Below are 23,493 nucleotides of genomic sequence, written 5' to 3'. Positions count from 1 at the left end.
CTTTTTAAAACAATTAAAAAGCAGTTAGCTGGAATTGTTCTTCGAGACCCATAATTATATTTGGTGAGATAATGATGAGATGCTGCCTTACATTTTGTTCCTGCTTTCTTGCAGCTTTAAGGAATGTAAGTCCTGTGCTTTATTCCTTTGTGTTTTAGCAGATCTGGAGGAAGTCAGGCAGAGAAATGGGTAAACTCTCTTGTCCTGTATTTCCTCCTTTTTTTGGTCAAAGTTTCAGTATTCATCTCCTACAAATAATAATCACTGGGCACCAAACATACATGATTTTAGACATTCTTGACTCTCATTGGTCTCTTTGATTTGGTAATGAACAGATTTGCAATTTTTTTCAGTTCATCTGTTAGTTACCAAGTTTAAGAAGAGATCATGTTTGGTGTACATGTCAAATTAAGTTACTACTCTGTTTTTTGTTTGGTTGTCAAGAATAAGCATGAATGATAAGAATTGCTACTTGACAACATAGAGGCACCACTTTATGCTCATAGTTTTTGTGCTGTTGACAAAACCACTTGGATATAGGTTGTTGGACTAAAAATACCATAAAATGAGGTGGTCTTACAGGTCTCAAGCAGGCACTCCAGATTTGTGGTGAGCTGGAAAATTGGAAATAGCACAGTAATTGCTGACTAGATCCCTCCAATCAACTGAGTTGTCTTCTGACTGTTATCACCAACTGTTGTAAAAGAAAAAATTATATCCCAGGACAGATGCTCTCCAGGTCTTTCTGCCTTTCATGAAATACAAAAATAGTCACCGTAGGAGTTTGGCCCCTTTCTAGGCAAAGCAAATGTAAAATAAATGTAAATTTTTTATCAAAAAATTTTGATTTCTATCATTATTATTATAGCTTAGGCAACATGATTATAATAGTGTTAAAGCAAATAGTTTTGACATACAAATAGTGCACACCACCACCACCCACTGTTGAAGACTCTCTACCGATGCCCTTATGTGACTTCCTGTCTTCCTTCAAAGTTTTCCATCCAGGAGATGAAAGGAGGCAGTTCTTACAACCTTCAATGCTAAGGATAAATTCATTCAGAGATCACCAGCAAAGTGCTCTTTCAATCTGGAACCACCCAGGACAAATGCCTGCCTCGGCATAGCAGCTGCCAGACTCATGAGTCACTGAACAGGACAATAAATTTCAACCTTATTTGATTTTGTTAATTAGTGTAAATGGGATCATGGTAGGAGCAGTTGCTAATTATCCACAAAGACCCGATGGGAGAGGCGGACACGATATGCATAATTTTAATTATATTCATTTATGTGAGCACAGTGAGAAGGAGGAAATGACTTTTTCATGGTCTAGTTTTTGGTTAGCGTCACTCTTTGAAAGCCCATATGTTGGAAAAGGTGTATCTGCAGGGTGCTCCTTGGAGCACTGTCTGTAGTAGAGACAATTGGAACAACTTAAGTGGTGAAGTAGAATAGAGATTCCTGTATATCAATATAAAGATATCTTGCAAAACCAGGATATGACATAGAATGATTTTGATATGCAAGATATGCCAAATGCTACATACTGGCTGCAATTTTTAAGAGCATTTTGATGCAGGGAAAGAAATATAACTTGTAGATTGTAGATTATATCAAAGCATGGGCATACATTAAATGTAATGCAGTACTTATGAATATGTTCCTTCCTTTGGCTTTTAACAGAGGGAAATGCTTCAGTTAAATGAAATGGGTGTGGATCGATGCATGGTATGAAGCTTCCTACAAATAGCAGGAGAGTGCAGTGAGAGTGGAGAAGGAACCACTATAGCAATGAGAGTTGGAAATGATGGCTCTGGACAATAACTGGTGCTAAAAGGAGGTAAAGTGAGATGCATGATCCCCTTCAGTAACAATACTGCATACTGTGTCTAAAAGGGGGCAAGAATGGCAGTGAGAGAGAAAAAGAGAGAGAGAATGGAGGAGGGCCACTGGAGATATGAGTAGTAGGAAATGTGCACCAGTGAAGGGTGTTGGGCATTGGATGACTGAAACCCAATCATGAACAACTTTGCATATGTTGGATAAAACCCAACTGTATTATGAACCATCTGATAACCACTGTGCTTAAATAATCAATTAAAAATAATATGGATAAAACTTAAAAATTATACAATGAACTTTGAAATTGAACTTTTGGGTTCAACATCTATTTTTTTTTTTTACTCTATGGAATTTATTCATGCCCCTCTCCCCAGACACTTGGCTCATTTAGTTTTCTAGATAGGTATGACTTTCTGGTCATTCATTTTTGTTTTACTTGTGTGACAATGAGTAAGAGTTGTGTTCTAGTCTAGTTGTCTGGGGGAGGGGAGGGATCCACTTCCATTTGAAAGTGACCTACCTGAGCCTCCAGACGCCCCCTGATGGGACTTAGATCTTATGGTCAAAATGAGACTCACATAGACCCTTCTCTACTTTCCCTAAACCAAGAGCTGTGCTTGCAGTATTGCATATACAAATAAAATCAAAAGTCTCCAAATTAGAGTTCAATTATGTATCCCCGTCTTTCCCAATCCCTCTGCTGATTAAAAAAAAAAATCTAGCCAGGGCTAGAGTGGTAGTGCAGCAGTAGGGTGTTTGCCTTGCATATGGCTGACCTAGGACTGACCTCGGTTCGATCCCCCATGTCCTATATAGTTCCCAAGGCAGGAGTGATTTCTGAGCGCTGAGCCAGGTGTAACCCCTGAGCGTCACCGGGTGTGGCCCCAAAACCAAAACAAATAAACAACAAACCAAAAAATCCAGCCAACAAGTATTAAGAACAAGAGGTAGAAATCCGGAAGAAGGAGAGAGAGAGAGAGAGAGAGAGAGAGAGAGAGAGAGAGAGAGAGAGAGAGAGAGAGAGAGAGAGAGAGAGAGAGAGAGCTAGAGAGAGAGAGACAGACAGACAGACACAGACAGAGAGAAAGAGAGAAAGACAAAGAGAGAGAGAGAGAGCCATTAGGGAAAAAATGTATGGGCATAGACACTATTTCCCTGGCTCGACTTTGTTCCTCAGAACTCACCATCTTCTCCTCAGCCTCACTCTCAGCTACTCGGGCTCCTCAGCAGGGGCTGCTGACCAATCAACAGGCCCCCCACCAGCCCCTCATCTGTCATCAGTCATTCTAGGACACAAAGCAGAACAGTTTCCTCCCTTATTGTCTGGACTTCATCTTGGGCAGAGAGACTCAGGACCCTCTTCACTGTGTCTGCTCCTACATCTTCACCTTTTCCGGCTCAGCTGGGCTCCCACCAGGCTCTGAGAACTCCTTCCTCTCATTCCTCATTGTGGTTTTAACCTAAATCCTAGAATTTAGTACGTGGTTATGCTCCATCTTATCTATATAGTCTTAATAAATTTTCAGCAAAATTCAGCATGAAGCCTACACACTTGAGGGTATTTTTCTGACTCAGTAACATATAGAAAATACATGCTAATTAAAAACACATCAATGCATTCTTATAATTTTGTACCTGTATGCTCTTTTATTTTCTGTTTGTTTTTGGGTCATACTCGGCGGTGCTCAGGGTTTACTCTAGGCTCTGTGCTCAGAAGTTACTGCTGGCAGGCTCAGGGGATCATATGAGATACTGGGGACTGAACCTGGGTTGGTCCTGGATTGGCCGCATACAAGACAAACACCCTATCCTCTGTGCTATTGCTGTGGCCTGCATGCTCTTTCAATATAAAAAACATTCAATTAGAAACATGATATCATACTGTGTGTACTATGTAATAAGTAAATATTATTGCATAGTATTGTTGATCCATCATTTAAGGAACTTACCATTGTTAACAGATATTTAAAGAAAAGGAAACTGCAGAGTGTGGCCATCATTTCTAATTCCAAAGGAAATAATATCTGTGCTGAGAAGGGACTGGTGGAAGGAAGGAGATACTAAAGTTAGCTCTAGAAATGATTCACCACAAACTTGAATACTTGAAACTTGAATGGTTTGCATGTTTGGATTAGAATTCTGGTACTTGTCTGGGGCAGGAAGAGCCTGCTACCCATTTTATAGTGTGCTAATGAAGAGATTTTGCATTTGGGTCTAATTCAGTCTAATTGTGTTGAAGGATGGCTTTGAGCAATTTTGCAACTCTGAGCTGAAATCTATTTCCAGAAAAAAAACAAAAACAAAAACAACGGAGAGACTTGGGACTTACCTCTTAAGAATTTAAGGGCGATTAGACAAGTGAATGTCTGCAGTGGACAAAATAAAAGGAGCTTAACCTCACAAATAGATCCATAGGTATAAACCCCCAAAGCTTGTACAGTCTTCTGGTTCCTTTATGAAACAAATAAACAGTTAAGGGTGCAAAATAAGGGCCATTTCCTACCCTGACTATCTTGGCAGCCTTGAGCACCAAAGACACTTGAAAAAAGGCTAGGCCAGCAGCCCACAGTTCCTCGAGGGGTCACAGCATTAGAGCTCACCACCATCTTTAAATTTTTTTTCTTATAGAGTCGTCATTGCTCTGAGAAATACAACTAAAAGTTTACATTAATTTTCCTAGTCACACAGAGGAACCAGGGGGAGCGCTGTGCCTTGGTGGACATCAATGAAAAACAATGAGGACTCTGCACACACTGGGTCAAATTAGCACCAAGCTCCAATCTCACTCAAACCCTCAAAAAAAGAGCAGTGGAACCAGTTGTACCCAGAGATATGGAGAACTTGCACATATTTCTTGGAGTCTGAGATAATTAGTGCATCCTGGGGAAGGTCTAAGAACTCTCCTATGGCTGATCTTGAGGTCGGAGCTTGTGGGGCTGAAGGGAAGACTTCAATAATTGGTGAGTGTGGCAAGCGCAATGCAACCACTGACACAAATCACAAACCTTCTCCTAACATGGGCATTCAGTGTTAGCATCATCTTTCACACCCTTGATTTCTTTGAAAGCAGTTTCATCTGTGGGCATGCCAACAGAAACCTGAGTCACACAGATAAGTCAGAAAAATGCAGTATTGAGAGGAAACAGAACAGGCTTGTGGAGTAACACATTCGCTGTATCCAAGCATGCTCTGTGAGACAAGGGAATGAGAAAAACAAAGCAGCAAAAGACAATAGTCGATGACTTGTTAATTTTCAATCTTAAGTGGAAGTGGTTTCTAATTCACTGGGCTGGGAATCACTGAAGGAGTTAAGTGGCTGATGTTAAATTGGCTTTTCCTGACAGGATTCGGAGGAGAGATTTAGAGGGAGCAGGGGCAAGAGGTTGCAGGAGGGAATTTTCTGAGCTGTATCTGTGCAAGGACACACCTTTCTCCTTGCCTGGCAGGGCGGTTCTTCCAAAAATCACCGGAAAATGCAAAATTCTGGTGAACCAACTAAGGTCATTTAATCTACGTTTCAATAAGAAGCTGAGTTTATAGGAGCTGAAATCTTTCCCTGCTGTGTGAGTGAGGGAAGGGTTGGATGGAGGGGGGGGGGGCTCAGTCGGGGATCAAGGTCAAGCTTACTATCATCAGCTGGCTTCTGAGATGGACTGAAACCTGGGTTGCTCCTCTCCAGGTTTTTTCCTCAATACCTACAACTCAAGCTGGACCCTGACAAAAATAAAGACGTTGCAAGCAAGGAATATTTTACAGATCCATGCATGACTCGTTTTCCACAGAGCTTCAAAACCATCCCAAACAAGTTCTGGCAGAGGAACTGTCACAGCCATATTCATCTCTAGAAGCCCTCAGCTCTGTGATTCAGAATGAGGCTATGTTTGGGTAAATCCATTAAATTAGAAAGAAGTAGGACCAAAGTCATAGCACAGCAGGCAGGACTCTTGCCTTGCACACAGCTGACCAGAGTTTAATCCCCATCAATTTCAGATGGTCGGTCCCCTTAGTCCTGCCAGAAGTTGATCTCTGTGCACAGAGCCAGGAGTAACCCTGAGCACTGCCAGGTGTCCTCTCTTGACCCCCAAACAAACCATACAATAAAAGAGGGAAGTAGTAGGTTAAAATGAGTCAGGTGGGTGGGTTTTGATTCAGTGGTGCTATGTCTTCGTGGGCAGGCAATATTTGGATACCAGATAGCTGTCAGGGATGCCCCCAGCAGACATACCCCCAGGAGGTAGCCATCTGTAAACCCAGAACACTGGGAACTCTGGGAACCAGCCTGCAACTTCCCCTTCTGTACACCTGATTCCCTGAAAGTGGGGAGGAGCTAAGTTTCTGTATTTTTTTAATATAATTTTTATTTTGATCATAGTGGCTTATATATTGTTGACAATAATATTTTAGGTAAATATTTACATAAAATCAGGGGGGATTCCCATCACCAAATTGTCCTCTCTACACCTCCGTTTTTGTCCTACCTCCCATATCCTCTTCCCTCACCCCCAGGGCTGCTAGAATATGTGGTCCCCTATGTACCTATTCTACTACATAGTAATCTTGCACCTGTTTGGTCTTGGTGCCTCCCTTATTTCCCCCTCTAATTGGGAGGCAGGACTAGCTAGTTCAAGCTGCGTGGTTTTGTTTGAAGAAGAGAAAAGTAATAAACTGGGGTAAAAGTCTAATACTCCGAAAATAGGCAGAATCCTTCTAGAGGCTCTCTTCATCGATTTGAGAGACGAAGGAGAAAAAGAAGATGAAACACTCCACCAGTACAAAAAGAAGTGTCAATTATCCAGTGAGGACTCCAACAACAATAACGATAAGTACCCCCCCCCAAAAACCCAAAAAAACGCCATGGTCTTGAGATAAGAAACATGGCATAGCAAATAAAGAAAAGAAAAGAAGAGAAAAAATAGGTATAACTGGGGACAACAACTTCAATAACCACACCCAAGCAGAGAAATCGACCAAAAATAGATAGGTAAATAATAATAATAATAATAATAATAATAATAATAATAAATGAAGATAAAAATAATATATAAAAATAATGTTTTGTGCTGTTTGCTTTTTTGTTTTTTCCCTCCTGCCCTGGCACAGTAAATATTGGGGTCATTCAAAAAGAAATTCACTTGGCCTAAAAGATATGGGGTTTCTCCGTCCTTGGAGTATATTGTCATGGGATTAATTATGGACTCTCTTCAGGATCATTTACTCTCCCGGTGGTGCTTTTGTGGTGTTTGGAAGACTTTTGTTCTGTCCTGGGTGATACAATCTCTGTGTCTAGAGATTTCAGTATCTGCACAGATCCAGGGGTGGGACTTATGATGAAGTCATAAAAAAAAAATCGGTCACCTCAATTTTGACCTCTTTCAAAATGAAATCAAAACATTCTTTTGTTTTAAATAATTTTCTTTATTTAAGCACCATGATTACATACATAAATATAGTTGGGTTTCAGTCATAAAAAGAACACCCCCCTTCACCAGTGCAACATTCACACCACCAAGGCCCCCCATCACCCTCCTTCCCCACCTCCTGCCTGTATTTGTGACAGGCATTCTACTTCACTCACTCATTAACATTGTCATGATAGTCAGTGTAGTCATTTCTCTAACTACATTCACCACTCTTTGTGGTGAGCTTCACATTGAGAGCGGTCCTTCTAGCCCTCATCTCTGTTATCTCTGGGCATTATTACAAAATTGTCTTTTGTTTTTCTTAAAACCCATAGATGAGTGAAACTATTCTATGTCTGTCCCTCTCCCTCAGACTTATTTCACTCAGCATAATAAATTCCATGTATATCTATGTCTAGAAAAATTTCATGACTTCATTTCTCCTGATGGCTGCATAATATTCCATTGTGTATATGCACCACAGTTTCTTTAGCCATTCATCTGTTGAAGGGCATCTTGGTTGTTTCTAGAATCTGGCTATGGTAAATAACACTGCAATGAATATAGGTGTGAGGAAGGGATTTTTGTATTGCATTTTTGTGTTCCTAGTGTATATCCCTAGGAGTGATATAGCTGTATCATATGGGAGCTCAATTTCCCATTTTTTGAGGAATCTCAATATAGTTTTCCATAAGGGCTGGACTAGATGGCTTTCCCACCAGCAGTGAATGAGAGTTCCTTTCTCTCCACATCTCTGCCAGCACTGATTGTTCTTGTCCTTTGTGATGTGTGCCAGTCTCTGTGGTGTGAGATGATACCACATTGTTGTTTTGTTCAAAACATTCTTTATTCCTAATCCCAGTCCTGTTTATTCTGAGTCCTGAATTATAATGAATCCATGTGTATAACAATAGTTTTTAAAATGTGCTCAGAAATGCTGTTTTGTTTTTTTAAGATACTATAGGACTTTTTTCTTCCTCCCTATTCTAGGTGTGAGCATCAAATATTCATTATCACCTGTCTTCAGAGGGGGCTAGAGTTAGCAGGCAGGGGTGCTGTTCTATGCCATAACTTTCTAGAAATTATATGTGCAGAGACTAGTTTATAGGAGATCTCAGAAGATCAGAGGATTTAAAAGAGCAAATAATAATTTGGACTGAGGAATGTTTTCATTAAACTTTAAAATTATGATAGATAAATAAATTACATGAGCCTGAATGCATTACAAGGGTTCTCTCCACATCTAAAGGGTTTTCAAAGAGGGACAAAGTCTATAATTAAAGTGGTAAATCTTTAAATAAGCAGTAGTTAAATTATGCAGAAGCTCTTAAAGAACTTATTGGAAATGAAAATGAGTCAGAACATTAGAGTAAGAATACATAAGCATACACTATGTATGTATAAGATCTTATATATTGTTTGGACTAGTATGCATTGACACTTAAAGTAGATTGAATCTTTAAAAAGAAAATGAAATGATATTACCTATATGACAAATAGACTAAATATCTTGGAATCATAGTGTTCCAAGGAGACAGTTATCTTAATAACTCCATCTGAAATGAAATTGAAAACTGAGACCTAGAGAGATTGTTTATAATTTCTCAAAACGAACAAACATATTTACAAACCTTAAAATGTTCCATCTGCTAAGAGTTGAGTGAAATAGAGACAGTGAATTTAATTATTGTATATGTGACTGAGTTTTACAGAAAGCTCAATCAATCTTCATATTTTAGTCCTTTCTACTATTCCACACAAATACGCAGAGTTGCTGGTTCCCTTTCTTCACCCTCACTAGGGAGAATCAGGAAGAAGCTACATTCTTGGACCATTTTTGCTGTGGGGCAGGGGTCTACTTCCCCTGCTTGGATCCTTGACTGCATTGGAATGGTGGAGACTAGTGGAGCACAGTGGGAGATGATGTTGATTATTTGAACATAGTGGAGCATGATGTAGTCTGCATAGACTAGTTGAGGACAATGAGGGAAGGTGTGGATTAGTTGGGTACAATGGGAAATGGTCTAGACTAGTAGAGCACCGTTTGCCCCAGAAAGCGATGTGGACAGTATGGAAAGACTGACTCACGTTGGCAGCAGGGCCCGCTCTGCTACTGTCTACACTGCTGTCCCATTGGGAGAATATGCTTCCCACAAGCTCTCTTTCTCTCTGCTTCCTTTCCTCCTGAAGCAGAACTCCTGAACTCAGTAGGACTCTATGTCCTATTAATTGAAATCCGGTCCACTGAGTATTTGGATGTCCTCCTGAATAATTGTTATAAAAAACCCAAAGACCTATTCATTGCCTATTACAGATCTTTCAGTTCAGAAAATGCTTTATCTTTCTTTTCCCCAACTCCTAACTTGAACTTGCTTCCAATTTCTACAGCCTTTTTTCTTCTGTCATCCAACACAGTTTGCCAACTACTCTAACTAGCTGTAGAATACATCTGCACAAAGCACACACTTATATGACTGCTAGACCCATCGTAGACATATTAGGTTATCACTGTGCATTTCTGAGTAAACCACTGGTTAGCAGGAATCCTTTGTATCTTCGATTCTTTTCCAACTGCCAGATGGTCATTAGAGTGTGAATGAACATTTCTGATTGCCCAATGCTGTTGCTTGCCTTGGGGAAAAATGTGTTCCAATACAGCTATTTTCTGCTTAATTTCAGACTTAGAGGGGAGATCATCATTTATAAGGAGGACAATGATTACATGCCTTACATGTCTGTTTTTCTGGGGTGTCCAGTTTTCCATCTTTAAGTACTGGTATAGAGTTTTAAGTCCTAGCCATGCTAGTAGTAGGACAGTTTCATCTTTCTTTATTCTTTTTCTTTTCTTTTGGATTTTTGGGCCACACCAGTGACACTCTGGCTATTCCCTCAGAAATCGCTCCTGGCTTGGGGGACCATATGGGACACTGGGGGAATCAAACCTCGGTCAGTCCCGGGTCAGCTGTGTGCAAAGCAAAGGCCCTGCTGAGCCATCACTCCAGCCTCAAGTTTTATCTTTCAATGTGAGCAGAGAACTTGCTTGGAGGAGGGAAGAGAGAGTTGAATGAATTCTAGAACTGAATTCTGAAGTCTGGTTGGTCTTCAGCTCTGGCATGTTCTTTGGAAAATCATTCAGTCTCAGGGCACTCTAAAGTCTTTAGAAAAAGGAACTGTAGAAAGGAACAATGGCCACATGGGTGGTGCCACTACTTTATTAATGAAACTCTCCCCCCCATGAAAATAGCATATTTCTGGGGACAGAGAGATAGTACAGTGGTAGGGCATTTGCCTTGAATGTAGCCAACCCAGGACGGACCCGGTTCGATTCCCGGTATCTTGTATATGATCCTTCAAACCTGTCAGGAGAGACTTCTGAGTGCAGTGCCAGAGTAACTCCTGAGCACCACTGGGTGTGACCCCAAACCAAAAACAAAAAGAAAGAAAATAAAATAGTATATTTCTACTGTGAATTTATTTTATGAAAGCAAAAGCATTTTCACACGATTTTTCCAACTGTCAGCTTCATGACTGGCACTGTGTTCTATCAATATTTTGGAATGTACTTACTCCTTAATAGGAGGAATTGAACTTGACCAATAATAAAGGTGCAAACTTTGAATAAATTTAAGATGAAAGGTAGAAGCAGTCATAGCCTGAAGAATACTGGTCCAGGGAAGGCTGTCCGGGTCTAGTCTAAGTAGACTATGTTACTCACAGATGGGAAAGTTTTAAGTCCTGAAATCAAGAATCAACCAGATGGTTTAGCTGGTTTTCTGGAGGAAAGAGAGTCTTTTGTACCCTCTTTGGGTACAAAGCAGATGTGTTGGTGTTGCCCTTTTTGGTTGTTTGCTCATGACTGGTATGAGCTGGGGAGGCTCAGGGTCTATGCCAACTAATATTTCAAGTCATGAAAGATGTTATTTCTAGAATGTCTGCCATCACCCAAAAGGAACTTCATGGTTTATCTCTTTTACTACGCTCAGCTGAAATGCTTCTTCCCCTCATGGATAAAGAGGTATTTATAAGGGGTAGAATATTTCCATGAAGACCTAACGTAATCATTTATCATGTATATGCAAAAATCAACCAACCTAGGGAGGATCAGATTTACAGGCTTTAGATAAATGGAGCATAAGTCTACCTATCAAGTAGTAGTATGATTTGTAGAAAATATTTTAAAGAAGTGGCCACCATATGAGTACCAGAAAGGAATTAAAGGAATTTTACTTTATGAAAGTTAGTTGAAGGTGAGCAAAATATATTTCTTAACCAAGAGTTTGTAAGTTGGGTACCAGACACTGTGTAGCTACTGAAATGGAAAGACAAATAAAAACAATAATAAGGTGTCATCACAAACTAGTGAGGATGGTGTACAACAAAAATAACCAAAATAGTAAAAATAAAAATTTTCCTAACAGCTACATAGTATGCCATTGTGTATATGTACCACAGTTTCTTTAGCTACTCATCTGCTGTCAGGCCTCAGGGGTGTTTCCTGATTATGGCTATTGTAAATAGAGCTCCACTGAACATAGACATGCATAGACATGTATTGTGTTTTTGTGTTCCTAGGGTATATCCCTAGGAATAGTATAGCTCAATGGTTGGCAAGCTGCGGCTCGCGAGCTACATGCGGCTCTTTCTACTTTTGAATGCGGCTCTTCTGTGTGCCGAGCGGCTGCTCCAGGGGTCAGGACTCTGCTCCTCGCCTCTGTCAGTCGCGCCCTGTGTGCAGCCCCAGTGGCCGGCTCCACACAGCTCTGATCAGAACCAAGGCAATGTTCACATTAGTGTTTGTGACTTTGTCAGTTATTGTCAGGATGTAATTTTCTCTACATTGGAAGGCAAATTTTACGGAATTTAACGTTATCGATAAATAATATCATTCTAAAGTTTTTCTTTTCTTAGTTGTGTTATTTGTATCCTCCCGACCTATGTGGATACCTGCATGCAGAATATTCTCAATAAAAACTTACTGAAACTAAAAACAGTGTACCATCCTATGTATTTTCAGTTTTAAAAATGTGGCTCTCCAGTGGTTGTTCCCATGACAATATGCTTCAAGAGTGGAGAAACCCTGAATCTCTTAGGCCACGGGAATTTCTTTCCTTCCCCAATACTTACTGTGCCTATGCAAAAAAAAAAAAAATGGGGGGAACACCAAACCCTGCCACTTCAGCATTTCTTTTTATTGTTTTGTTTTGTTTTTGATATTATTTTCCTTCTCCCCTTTCTTCCACTTTTTTCTTTCTTTTTTACTCTTGTGGATATTATTAGGTGATTTTTTTTTAGTAGTTGATACCAAATTTTTCTTCTCTTTTCCTTAACCTTTTTATCTCCAAGAGAATAGCATAACTTGAATCATTCGGTCTCATAAATTGAGGGGGTAAATGATGATACCAGAACCAGTCATATGAACATGTAGTGCAAATAAAAAATGACCAGACTGGAACACCAAACCCAAAATCAATGACAGAATAGATACCCAATCTACAACAAGCTGTAAAGTGGAGACCAGTTACACTAGTATTCTGGGGGGTAAAGGAAGAAGATATGGGAGACATGCTGGGAACAGGAGTGGAGGGAGGACAACATTGGTGGTGGGAATGCCCTTCATTCATTGTCACTATGTACCATAAATAATTCTGTGTAATGCACTTCAGTCACAATAAAAAAAAGACTAAATAAAAATACTTGAATCTAAAATATGTGGCTCTCAAAATAAATTTCAATAGTGATTTTTTTTTTAAAATATGGAACGCTTCATGAATTTGCGTGTCATCCTTGCACAGGGGCCATGCTAATCTTCTCTGTATCATTCCAATTTTAGTATATGTGCTGCCTAAGCGAGCACTCAATCGTGGTTTTGATGAGACTTGGCTCAGTTGAAAAAAAAGGTTGCCTACCACTGGTATAGCTGGATCATATGGGAGCTCAATTTTTTTTTTTTTTTTTAGGAATCTCCATATTGTTTTCCATAAAGGCTGAACTAGACAGCATTCCTACCAGCAGCAAAAGAGAGTTCTTTTCTCCCCAAATTCCTGCCAGCACTGATAGTTCTTGTTCTTTGTGATGTGTGCCAGTCTTTGTGGTGTGAGATGGTGCCTAATTGTTGTTTTGATTTGCATCTAGTGATGTGGAACAGTTTTTCATGTGCCTTTTGGCCATCTGTATTTCTTTTTTGAGGAAATGTCTTTTCATTTCTCCTCCCCATTTTTGATGGGGTTAGATATTTTTTTCTTGTTAAGTTCAGTCAGAACCTTGTATATCTTAGATATTAGCCCCTTGTCTAATGGGTATTGGGTGAATACTTTCTCTCATTCTGTTAGTGGCTTTGTGCAGTTGTTCGGAAAAATGAAATTATGAAATTTTCCTATTATGGATGGACATGGGAACTATTATACTGAGTAAAATAAGTCAAAGGGAGAGAGATATACACAGGTAGTCTTACTCATCTGTGGTATTTAAGAAAAATAAAAGGCAGTATGGTAAATATATTCAGAGACAATAGAAATGAGGATTGGAAGGACCAGCCCAATATATGAAGCTTACCATATAGAATGGTAAGTGCAGTTAGAGAAATAACTACATTAACAACTGTCATGATAACGGCAATGAGTGAGAGAAATAGAATGCCTATCTCAAAGACAAGCAGGGAATAAGGGGCATTGGTGGTGGGAAGGCTGCTCTGGTGAAGGGGTGTTCTTTTTTATAACTGAAACTCAACTACAAACATGTTTGTAACCATGGTACTTAAATAAAAGTATTTGCATGCAAGGCAAATGCCTTACCACTGTGCTATCACTCCTGTCCCAGGTATAGAGATTTCTTAGAAAATCAAGAATGGAGTTTTTTTTTTTGTGACCCAGAGATTCAACAACTTCTTCTTCTTCTTCTTCTCTTCTTCTTCTTCTTCTCTTCTTCTTCTTCTTCTTCTTCTTCTTCTCTTCTCTTCTTCTTCTTCTTCTTCTCTTCTTCTTCTTCTTCTTCTTTCTTCTTCCTTTTTTTTGGTATTTGGGCCACACTCCGTGACGCTGAGGGGCTACTCTTGGCTATGCACTCAGAAATCGCTCCTTGCTTGGGGGACCATATGGAACACTGGGGGATTGAACCACAGTCCATCCTAGGCTAGCGAGGCAAGGCAGATGCCTTACTGTTTGCACCACCACTCTGGCCCCAGATTCTACTTCTTATGTGTCCCTAAAAAAGTCACTAATCTGAAAAGATAGATGCACACCTATGTTCATTTCTGTGCTAATCACAGCAGTCAGGGTAGGTAAAGAAACAACCTTAGTGGCCAATGAGAAATGAGTGAATAAAGAAGTTGTGGTATGTTCATACACAATGAAATACTTTGCAGTTGTTAAAAGAGATGAAATTGTGTAGTTTGCTACAACTTGGAAGAACTAGAGGGCTTCCTGCTGAGTGAAATAAACCAGGGGGAGAAGGACCAGCTTGGGATGATGCCACTCAAAAGTTGGTGTCCAGGGAAACAACAAGAATATAGATACTGTCAATTCACAACAAACTCTGAGTACCAGAGTACAAAGTAAGAAAGACAGGTTGCAGGGAGTAGATGATCTAGAGGTGATAACAGGGCATAGGTAGGAGGCCTGGATATTTTTGGTGGTGATAAGGTGAGTTTACAGTGTGCCCCAACCACATTATATATACAAAGCTCCTCTTTCTAGAGACAGACTCTAAGTAAGAGGATAATGGAGGGGAGGAATTGGTGGACAGCAGTGGACACTGCTGAAGGGATTGGTATGTAAACATTGTATGCTTAATGCTAATAAATATCTTTTTAATTTCACTATGAATAAAATTTTAAAATTAAAAGTAAAAAAGGACCATAAGTGTCAACTGCACTGCAAACACATGATCTAAATAGAATACAATTTTTAAAAGGAACCAAAAAGTGTTTGAAAAGAGAAAAAAATGGTTTATCAAAGATAAAAAGAATATCATTGTTCTTATAGGCTTAAAATAAAATAGACCAAAAATATCAGTAAAATGAAAAAAATTTTGGAGAAATGGAGTTGAAAAATGTCCCAAGGGAGTTAGTAAAACATTCCTTTAATGAGCACTGATTATTCGGGGGTAGGGGTGGAGGATCTGAGTGGAGAAAGAGGATCTTGGCAGAGACCAACATGAACAAGGACAGCTCAGGAGTTGACTTTTATTTTACAGTCAATGACATAAAATAAAGCTATTTTATTTGATATTTTATTGAATTTAATTTTTATGCGCCCTTCTTTCTCTCCCAGGAGTTTGGTTAACATTTTGTTCTGGACTTTTGCTCTACCTTTAAGTCATATCCTCAGTCTCTACAGGGATTTGAAAAATAAGAAGAGATATGAAGTTTGAACTGCTAGAAAATTCTACCAGGTTCTGTTATGAAGAAAGCATTGGAAAGGTGTGCAAATGGAAGCAGATTGTTTTCTTTCTGGAGATAAAGAGGCATGTCTTATGCACTGGATATCATGCTCGTCTATACCTCCTGCCTTTTTTTTTGAGGGTTTGGGGGTGTTAAGGGTTTACTCAGGGGCCACTCTTCATGGTCTGCCTTTTTATAGTATCTATTTACCCTAAATTTCAGCACTCAGTTTGCCACTGCCATTGTTTTATTTCAATAGTTGAATAGTTTTTTTCTTTCTTTCTTTTTTTATTTTAATAATATTTTATTTAAACACTTTGGTTACAAACATGATTGTAGTTGGGTTTCAGTCATACAACTGGACACCCCCCCCATCACCAGTGCAACATTCTCACCACCAATGTCCCAAATATCTCTCTTCCCCACCCCGCCCCCATCTGTACTCTAGACAGGCTTTCTATTTCCCTCATACATTCTCATTGTTAGAATAGTTCGCAATGTAGTTATTTCTCTAACTAAACTCATCACTCTTTGTGGTGAGGTTCATGAAGTGGACTGTAACTTCCAGCCCTCCTCTCTTTTGTCTCTGAAAATTATTGCAAGAATGTCTTTCATTTTTCTTAAAGCCCATAGATGTGTGAGACCATTCTGCATCTTTCTCTCTCTCTCTCTCTCTCTCTCTCTCTCTCTCTCTCTCTCTGACTTACTTCACTCATCATAATAGATTCCATGTACATCCATGTATAGAAAAATTTCATGACTTCATCTCTGCTAATGGCTGCATAATACTCCATTGTGTATATGTACCACAGTTTCTTTAGCCATTCATTTGTTGAAGGGCATCTTGGTTGTTTCCAGGGTCTTGCTATGGTAAATAGCACTGCAATGGATATAGGTGTAAGGAAGAGATTTTTATATTGTATTTTTGTGTTCCTAGGGTATATTCCTAGGAGTGGTATAGCTGGATCATATGGGAGCTCAATTTCCAATTTTTTGAGGAATCTCCATATCATTAATCATCAGGGAGATGTAAATCAAAACAACTATGAGGTACTACCTCACACCTCAGAGATTGGCACACATCACAAAGAATGAGAACAGCAGTGTTGGTGGGGATGTGAAGAGAAAGGAACTCTTATCCACTGCTGGTTGAAATACTGTCCAGTTCAACCTTTGTGGAAAGCGATATGGAGATTCCTCAAAAAACTGGAAATTGAGCTCCCATACGATCTAGTTTTTCTTTTCTACCTCAATTTTCATTAGCCTTTATGCAATTCACCATCTCTGGCATTGATTAATTCACATAATGTGCAAGGCCCACTGTGCTATTTGATAGTTCTAATTATTTTTTTGGTGTCATTTTTTTGTTTGCTTTGGGGCTACTCCTCATGATGCTCAGAGGTTACTCCTGGCTGTGCACTCAGGAATCACTCTGGCAGTACTTGGGAATTGAACCCAGGTCAGCTACATACAATGTAAATGCTTTACCTACTATCTTATTGTCAGCACTCCCCCTTTTATTCTAAAGGCAATGACAAAATAAAGCTATTTTTTATCTTTGAAATCTTTGAAGCAGGGTTGTAAGAAGTTGGAAGTTCACTAATTGGAGAAGCACAAGTCTCAGTGTTTCAAGTCTTTTTAAAAATAAAATCTTTATTTAAGCACCATGATTACAAGCATGATTATAGTTGGGGTCAGTCATTAACAGAACACCCCCCCTTCACCAGTGCAACATTCCCACCACCAATGCCCCCCTTCCCAATCCCTGCCTGCATTTGAGACAGGCATTCTACTTCTCTTGCTCATCAAGATTGTCAAGATAGTTGTTAGTGTAGTTATTTCCCTAATTGCACTCACCAGTCTTTGTGGTGAGCTTCATTTTGTGAGCTGGTCCTTCTGGCCCTCATTTCTATTGTCTCTGGGCATTATTACAATAATGTCCTTAATTTTTCTTAAACCCATAGATGAGTGAGATTATTCTGTGTCTATCTCTCTCCCTCTGACTTATTTCACTCAACATAATACAGTCCATATACATGTACATATAGGATAATTCCATGACTTCATCTCTTCTGACGGCTGCATAATATTCCATTGTGTATATGAGAGTTTCAAGTCTTATCCTTGATCCCTAAATACGTGGCTTGGGTTCACCACAACCAACTGTTGGGTTGATTAATAAAGTGCATGAGATCCTTATGCTAGACCACAAAAACATGCTGAATGGAACTGCACATTGGGCATAGGCTCTGTCTTTGGCATTTCTTCACTGTAATTCTGATCCAAAGACACATTCCAAGTCTTATTACCAGAAGGGAGGTAAGCTCTGATTACCTGAAGTTTCTAAAGGATATTCATGCACCATTAAAATTGTACTTTTAAAGGAATATTTAGAGTGACTATATACTGTGATTATTTTAATATCTAATGTATTTAAAGCATCATTCAGGTATGATGTTCAAGCTGTTTAGCAAATATTTAAGAACCTTCTAAAATTCATCCAGGAAGACTGCATGGGTTCTTATGTGTAATGAATGCTTGTCTCGAGGCTATTTATTTACTTGATCTTCAAAATCTGACACTGTTCCTGTGAGTCCAGAGAATGCTTTTAGACTAATCTGGGTTCTCAACGCTCTTGACTTATCTAAGGTTAATCAGGGAGTTCATAATGTGCAGAAGCTGAATTGAAATTGTGAAGACACAGTGTTCTAAGACTTTCTATTTTCAAAGTAATAACATTAGAGCTTTTCCATATCAACAAATGTTAAAAGTCGGAGACTGGAGTGATAGTACAGCAGGTAAGGCATTTGTCTTTCATGAACTTAACCTGGATTCAGTCTCCAGCACCCCAGATAGTTGTTCAAGTCTGCAATTATTTGTAATTAAGAGTCAGCTCATATAAAGGTCACTCATGAATATTTTACATAGAACACAAGTAAAGTGTTAAGAGTTCAGTGTCAAAGGACGAGATAACACAACTGGAATAAAGTTTAATATTTTAATTCATCTGCCAAAAGATTCCAAACTGGCCAGCCAGGGCCATCTCCCAAAGGAAATGAACCCAGCCCAAGGTCATGAGGAAGATTATATAGGGATGTTCCAGCTTTCTGATGATCTTTAAAATATTAGCTATTGGCCAGGTAGCTTAGGGTGGTGTCAATGGAAATAGGCTTGTGAAGATCTAGCATGTGGCTTACACCATATGGTTCTTACAAAATGGTGTCTCTCCCTGCTCAGAATCTGAGAGGAAACCTGCCATATGGCCTTTACAAAATGGCCTCCCTCCTTGTTCAGAACCCAGGTCCCAATAAGAGTATATTACATTTTTGGGGTGTGTGTGGGGCACCCAGTTATTCTCAGGGGTTTCTCCTAGCTCTGCACTAAGGAATTACTCCTGACAGTATATGGGGGACCATATGGAATGTCGGGCATTGAATCCTGATTTGCTCTGTGCAAGGTAAGTACTCTCCCTGTTGCACTATCTCTACAGCCCCTACAGAACTTTTAAGAAGTTCTAGGGTTGAGCTTGCTGTTAGGGCAGTGTTTTCATCTCAGTGTAGATGATAAATGTGCATATTTATGGTTTCTGTAATTACTGAGTAATGAACCTAGTGGTTTCAGTACTTAGTACACTGCGGTTGGCTGAGGGTTGGGACGTCAATGGATGAGATTTCTTTCCATCCCACAAGCCCCAGATGACAAAAACCCAGCCCAAGGGAATTGAGGAGGAGGAGGTGAGTACAATGTGAAATGGCAACGGTACATCAGCTACATTATCTTGGAAAAAGGCCCAGAGAATTGCAAGAGGGAAAGGAAGCATATGACTGCCTTAAGGGAAGGGTGAGCAAGCACTTTAACGCCTTGGGATGAATATGCTATGCAGGATAATTTTACAAAACCATTAGGAAAAATGGAAACTGTGGAAAGAAGCTAAGCACATTTATGAGTGACCCGAGTTATAAAATTGCATACAAACTTAGTCACCCTCTGTTAAAGTCCATACTCAGGATCCACCACCCAAAAGACCACCAGGGAGACAGGCAGTAATGTAAATGCAAGGGAGTTTATTCCGGCATCTCCTAAGAAAGGAGGACCCTGAGAATGGGTTACACGTCAATTGTAAAGGGTACCAAGGGCTCAGTTTAGAGGATCCTGCCTTTGAGTACTGTTATTTTTTAAATTATTGTTCCTTAATACAAGGCTGGGCTAGGATTGGTTGTAGTTCAAATGTAGCATCAGACTACTGTTTATGTGAGCTCAGTGAGGGGTAAACAGGCACCTCCAGATCCAGGGTGTGATGTCATCTGGCTATCTGTCCACTGCTGTTGGGCCACCGGCAGCTGGCCAAAAGGCCAGTTCCTTGAATATCTTCATAGGGTCCGGTTCTAGGAACTGGCTGTTTTTCCTAGGCCTGGTTTTCATACTTTAAAACTGTAGCCTGTTATGGCTGTACTTAAATTCACAGCAAAGCTAATTTACAGTTAATTTCTAAACCAAACTCTGGATTTGAACACTTCCTGGCAAAAGAAAGTTTTCTTCCACAGAGGTCACCACTTTTTTGAAATGACTTCTGTTCTGTGTATATGCTGTATGATGTTTGGTCAAGGGTTAATAGGTGACATTAACATATGCGATATTAGCTGCTACAGACCCTCAGAGACAACAATAGTGAGGGGCAAGACTCGAGCTACAGTGGTTGGAGCGGAGAGAAGAAAGCACAGAACACTAGGTGATTGATGGCAACTTCCAGCCAATGATAATATATTTGCTTAATAAAAATCACAGCCATCTGCCCTATGAGTTTATAGTTGCCATGACAACCACTGAAGTGACCAAATATGGAAAGAATCTGGGTATGTGGCTCCCAGCAATCTCCAGCCCAGACTCCTCCTTCTTTTCTAGAAAACATAATATCCCACCCCTAACTCATTTGCTGTATTTCTATACCTATAGAGATGAGAAGTGTGTGTGTGTGTGTGTGTGTGTGTGTGTGTGTATGTGTGCGCATGCGTGTGTGTGATTTCTCTCTCTGGAGTACCTGCATCCTGGCCCTTTCAGTGTGGGCTATTTCTTTTAATATTCCATAATTAATTTTTTCTATTCTCATTTTTTTTCTGACTCATGCTTTTCTGTATAATAGGTCAAGGAACTTGGTCCCCAGACTGGTATATACTGCATAATGGCCATGGTCCTGACAGAGCACTGCCTGAATCAGATCCTATTAAGATATTTACCTTCAAATGCTTTGAAATGATGTACAAATTGGGAGTTGGAGCATAGGTGTTGCAGTAGGCAATTGTGTATTGATTAATGATTAAGTCTTAACTAAGTAGACCACTGGGTCCAGGGATTTCTCTGCACATCTAAAGTAAGACAAAAAAATTCTGCTCAGAGAAGTCACACACAGAGCATGAATCTCAGAAGAAATAAAGTTTATTTTCCTCTGGTGTCAAGGCTTCTGTCTGTGTGTCTTTTTTAGTCCCTTAAGAACTCTATGGTCTAAATATCTGTTTCAAAGTAGATTTTGCAGCTTCATCAACGTGTTTATATATATATATATATATATGTATATATGAAATTCAGGTGACTTACTGACTACAACTACAGAATTTATTTTACTTAATGAAAATCTATCCGAATATTTATTCAATTAAATATTTCATGGTAAATTAAAATAACTTTACACATATAAAATTATGGATGCTATCACATAAAATTGGATACCTCATTTTCAAATTTTATATAAGCCAAGATTTTATAAAATATTACTGATTAACTTAAACTTTTGGTACCTATTTTTCTTATTGCAGTTACTCAGAGCATAGGCTGACAATTAAGGCTTTCAAATGAGGAAGAAATGGAAGAAATATAGCATGGGAATCTTTCCATATGGTTGACTAAATTATTAATTTGGAATTTGGAAGAGGTTTTTGTGGGCAAGTCAATGCAAGACTGGCAATAGATGAGTGAAACTTGCCTAAAGAGACTGAGTTGGTAGATAAAAACTTGTCATTTCCTCAGCTGAGGGCACTTTACTTTGAGCTGCTAGTTGGGCCTCACCTCTGCAAAATCTGATCTGTCAACCCAAAACTAACAAGCCTGTAGACAGAGAAAGGGCCTGGAGACAGGATACTGTTGTGTAAATCCTGTTGTAGCCTCAAAATCTTCAAGGAAGTTTGGCCCAGAGGGAGACGGAATGTTTTGCGTGGGAGACAGGCCACCGAGACAGTGTGGTTGAGTCACTAAACTTAAGCACTACCAAGGAGGACTCACTGAGCAACACTCAACAGGTCACCACCCGGTAACACCCCGATTATAAGCAGTCAGGTCAGCTTCAGGCAGAAGGATAACTTGGAGATGACTCAATTCCACAAATGCTGCCATTTATTTAAGATCATGTCTGTCACTCCAGAAATGCACCCCAAATCCCCACCACACCTGCATGAGACCACTTTGGAGCAACTATCATTTCCACTTGCATGCCTTAACCCCCATCTTATTTGTTTCTCTTTCTCACTCTTTTAAAAATAATTTTATTGATTGATTGATGATTAGTTTTTGGGCCACACCCAGTGGCACTCAGCGGTTACTCCTAGCTCTGTATTCAGAAATTGCCACCAGCAGGCTGGGGGACCATAAGGGATGTCGGGAATGGAACCGGGTCCCTCCCAGGTCAGCCGCTTGCAAAGCAAACACCCTACCACTGTGAAATCTCTCTGGCCCCTCTTTCGCACTCTTGTCTCTTCTCCACCCACCATCCATCATGAGGTTGTTAAAGGTAAGTCAAGGATCCTCCAATCAAAACTGCCCGATCACATCTTGTCCTACACAGACACAAACAGAAAATAAAATTAAAATCCTTACTGTGGTCTCTAAGACCCTTTCCACAAAGCATCAACTTCTCCATCATCCCTGTCTCATTTCTTACCTTCATATATTCCGGGTTCCCCTCTTACGTTGTTCTCTGTCTGGGGTAATACCACAGAGCCTGTGTGAAGGTCAGAGATGAGAACAAAGGAGTAGGCAAAGATGGTTATAAAATTATCCTGGAAGCAGGGAAATTTTGCTACCCCTCTGCTTTCTTTTCTGGCTGGTCAACTCATCAAAATAGTGTCATTTGGGTTAAAAAAATAAAGAAAAGAGAAAAATCAACTTGATAACATGCATATGGAGAAGTTACATGTTATAAATGGGTTCATTTAGACACAGAAGAAGCTTATAAAACTTGGGGGTGTCAAGGAGAGAGAAAGGGTAGATGCCACATGACAAGGAGGCAAGGAGGGCATAAAAGGCGACCCTCTTTTACTGAGATTACAAAGAGGAGGTTCGCACCAAGAGAGGAAGAGTTTCTGAATACCTGGTGATTTATCCCCATCTCTCTAGGTGATAATGGAGGGAGCTATGGTTGCTGCTGTGGGTAAGAAACGGACAAAGGTTAAGGGCCTAGCCAGGACACATCTTAGGTTCTGGGTCTTTCTCTGCTCTTTCATGCAATTGAGGCAGGAGGAGTGAGGGCAGGTCTCTGTACTCATCCACTGTGGTGGTCCAGCTTCTTCAGATTTTCCAGCACAAAAATATTGGGTAACAAAGATGTTTAGACTCAGTTAGAAACGGAAAATATTGCAAGGAAAGCAGAAGAGAAAGAAACTCATCAGCTGGAAGGAAACTCACTAGAGGCCTATGTATGGTTTGGTTTGTGGGTTTGTTTGTTTTTTAATAGGAGAGCTGGGTCTTGGTGTTTCTTAACAAACTGTATCAGAGGATTCCTTTCTGTTTCTCAGATGTCTTTTATTATCCAACCTATTTGTGCTGCTCAGATGAACATCTTCCATTCCCAATAGACTGGAGACATTTTGTTTAAGATCTGTGAAG

At 39.8% G+C, this 23,493-nt stretch overlaps 1 protein-coding gene and 1 non-coding gene across 2 annotated transcripts in view; one reads left to right on the top strand and one right to left on the bottom strand.

The window, feature by feature from the left end:
• The window catches only part of LIG4 (DNA ligase 4), an 861,775-nt gene that overhangs the window by 25,549 nt on the left and 812,733 nt on the right, over window positions 1–23,493 (top strand). The window lies entirely within an intron of this gene.
• On the bottom strand, window positions 12,992–13,098 carry LOC126016926 (U6 spliceosomal RNA). Its single transcript, XR_007498610.1, has one exon. It is a non-coding gene; the product is annotated as a U6 spliceosomal RNA (small nuclear RNA).

The sequence above is a fragment of the Suncus etruscus genome, chromosome 8 (genome assembly GCF_024139225.1).
Source record: "Suncus etruscus isolate mSunEtr1 chromosome 8, mSunEtr1.pri.cur, whole genome shotgun sequence".
NCBI classification, from domain to species: domain Eukaryota; kingdom Metazoa; phylum Chordata; class Mammalia; order Eulipotyphla; family Soricidae; genus Suncus; species Suncus etruscus.
Note: the sequence above shows the minus strand (reverse complement) of the source record. Positions and strands in the feature narration are given on the sequence as shown.